Raw genomic sequence first — 3481 nt, forward strand, 5'->3', positions numbered from 1 at the left:
TAGGTACAGTTCCTCAACTATGCTATGATATTTCATGTATTTTTGAGTTTGCTCCAGAGGTTTCCTCTGTCTGGAATTTCTGTCCCTCCTCAGCTACTGGACTACCTTGTGCTCAGTTTTAAAAGTGAAACTCAAGCGCCACTTTCTCTAAGATGTCTTCCATGACCTGTTTCCTTATTTGAATAAGGTAAAACTTTTCTGTGTTTTCTTAGACTCGTGCGTGTGTGCATTAATTATGGTTGTCTGTATGTTCAAATTGTTGAGTTTTAATCTTTACATCTCTAGTGCATAGAACATATAGGGAATTCTAACAATTTCTAAAATGGGTGAATGAATGAAAAATAAGCCAATAAAAGATGCTCATCTTTCAGAATGAATGCATTTGGCCACCAATCCATTCTTACAGATTTTCTTTGACTGTAGTTTGACAGTCCAAGAAGTTTATCTTCACCTGAGGGGTAAGTTTGAGTCTCAGTCTCTTATTTGAATACACAGTATGTAGTCTGCAAAGTCCTGATGAAGAATGTGTATTTCTTGAGAGTATCTAACTCAGGGACCCAGGGTGAGAGACTATTTCCTTCTTTATCATTTATATCTATTATTGTTTTCTCTCTTTAGAAAGAACCTAACTTCACTATTTTAAAATAAAACATATATTGATACATAAGCAGAATAAGTATGGAAAAAGATTAAAAATCTAAAATAACATTGAGAAAAACCACAGAAGTAAAATATACAGAATAGTGTATTATTATCAACCAAAATTCTGCTAGGAAAAACAGATTTTTCCTAGCACCCCTGAAGTCCTCCCCCATGTATCACATTCTAATTGCGACTTGCTCCCATCCTTCCAAATTACCATTATCATGACTTTTAGAGCAATCACTAGTGTTTCTAAGAGTAATTTTATTATCTCAATATGCATGCCCACATAATATATTTTAGCTTGACCCCTTTTTAAAAACTTTGATATGTCTTTTAATTGTCTTTTAATCTCTAGGATCCCTCACCATTAATTTTATTTGCTGATCCCTTATCTATTGAAGAACTCATACAATGTGACACGTAGAGTTTCACAGAGCCTAGATTTTTCGGTCTTACACTTAGTTTCATACTCACTGTTTTCTTATGTCCTTGATAAATCCTGAAATTGGGAGCTGGATCCAAAGTCTTGATCAGACTAATATTTACTACCTGTTGCAAAACTGTGGGTGATTTTGTGTTCTCTCGTCAAGAAACATATAAGATCCAGTTGTTTCTCTTTCGGTGATGTTAGCAGCCATACACATGGCCTAGGATTCATTGGAATCCTATTAATTCATTGGAAGTTGCAATTCTTTTTTAAATTTACTGGTATAGTTTCATCAAGTGACACTTCTGTCTTCTAGTATAGGCTATCTAATGGTAAAGTTCATATAAGAAATACATGATAAATGCTTGATTCTTTCATATTATTTTCTAATTTTCAAAGTCAATAGTTAATTCCCTATTATCCTTTAAAGATAATCAGTTAGTTTATTTCTTTTTAAAAACATCTCTGTGAACTTAGGGATTTAAACATGTTATAAGTTTAAATTCATTGCATTTCTTATTCTTTTTGAAGTTCAGGTAGTCCCATCTTTGGTCAGTGGAGACTTCTTTAATTTGGCTCCTGAATCCCTTGGATACAACCGTAATTTTCTTTGATAGCTTCCTTGCTATGTGCAATAATAATATGTTCCAGGCTTTTCTAATACATTTCCTGCCTTGGACCTAGAGTACCCAGTTCTCCAAGAAACCTTCTAGTGAGAAGGAATATTTTGAAACCACCATCTGGGAGCTAGTGATGCTTGCTGCTACTGACATGATCACTGTTTCTAGCTAAAAAGGAGTCTAGTTTTAAAAAAACCGAGTCCTAAGGATGCTCAGTTTATTAGCACAAGTGGGTAGGGTTAGAAGAATTGGGATAGACTGTTTTTCTGTACCCCAAATTACTTCAGTTAACTGAGCGTTGGTAATAAATGTACATACTTCATTTTGTCTACTTTTAAAACATGAATGCATTTAGCAACACTGTGCCCCAAGATATCTATCTTTATGGTGATTACCAATCTGCACAGGTCATAGGCTATCAGGATCAGAGTGAATTTAATAAATAACATAGCCCAGGGTTATCTCAGAGGCTGTCTTAACACTTGCAGAGCTGTGGTCCTGAGCAATTTTTTTTTTTTTTTTTTTTTTTAACTAGAAGCATTAGGGCAGTGCTTCTTCAACAAGAACTCTAATATAAATTTGAATCAAACAAACATATACAGTGCAAAAGAGAGCAAGTGTGTGGTTTATCATCATGAGAATACAAACCCAAATGACAGAACTAGCAATTCTTCCCACAGTTTTTTCATTATTTATATGGTGTTTACAAAATACATGTAAGTTTTAAAGAAATAATTTCTCTTTAACTTCTAAGTTTTTACATAATTATTATGCCCTTGAGGCAAATATAATGAAATACCCAGATGAGAATCTTTTCCTTAATACTGGGTTGCACATTGACTTGAGTCCTATTGATTCTCATTTAGATGCTTGCTGAATGAGTACTAATAGCTATGATTTATTAAGTCCCTACTAGCTGTTGGGTACCATATACATTTTTTTCCATATCCCACAGTAACCCTGAAATGTATATAGTGTTTTTTTTATTTTATAGATTAGGAAACAGAGGATAAGATATTTGAAGAAACACACAGATAGTAATTTTGTATTTGAGATTCTAACCCAGAGCTCCTTGTTTTCAGAGTCTCTGTTTTCATCTGCTTTACTATACAGTTGGACTGGCTTTGATTACACAACCAAAAAAGAAATTGCCTCCTTTTCATGAGTAGAACATGAATGGTTTTTGTAGCCAATCTGTTATTGATGCCTCTTCTACCTCTTTGGGACTATTCATGGGAATAAAATATAGTCGTAACATTTCAATGAAATATGGAAGGAATGGATTTTTAGTATTTTGAGTATCTAATAGCCTGAAGACAGCTAATGAACATTTTCAAGTAGACAATTGTAAGCCTACTAAATACTGGGAGTTATGGAAGACACAAAATGAAAAAGGGGTGATACCTGTTCTGTTCTGTACCTGAGTGACGGCATCAGTTGTACTCCGAACCTCAGCATCAGGAAGTCTACTCGGGTAACAAACCTGCATATGTACCCCCTGAATCTAAAATAAAAGTTAAAAAAAGAATTTTATACCCTAACAAAGAGATAGATGTGTACATAAATATTGTAGAAGTGTTTCCTTGTTGTCAGAAACTTCAGGCAAACATTGTTGGCTGAGGGTATGTGAAGGCTGCCTGTCCTGGATTTAAAGGGTGTGCACATTGACGTTTGTGGGAGGGGAAGGGGTTTGTAGCCTATGAAGGATTTTGACATGGGAGATTTTGATAATTTGAGTCTGGGATAGAGGTGTGAATGAAGGAGAAAGTTTTCTCCTATTGGGAAAAAT

Source organism: Chlorocebus sabaeus, chromosome 7 (assembly GCF_047675955.1).
Source record: "Chlorocebus sabaeus isolate Y175 chromosome 7, mChlSab1.0.hap1, whole genome shotgun sequence".
NCBI classification, from domain to species: Eukaryota; Metazoa; Chordata; class Mammalia; order Primates; family Cercopithecidae; genus Chlorocebus; species Chlorocebus sabaeus.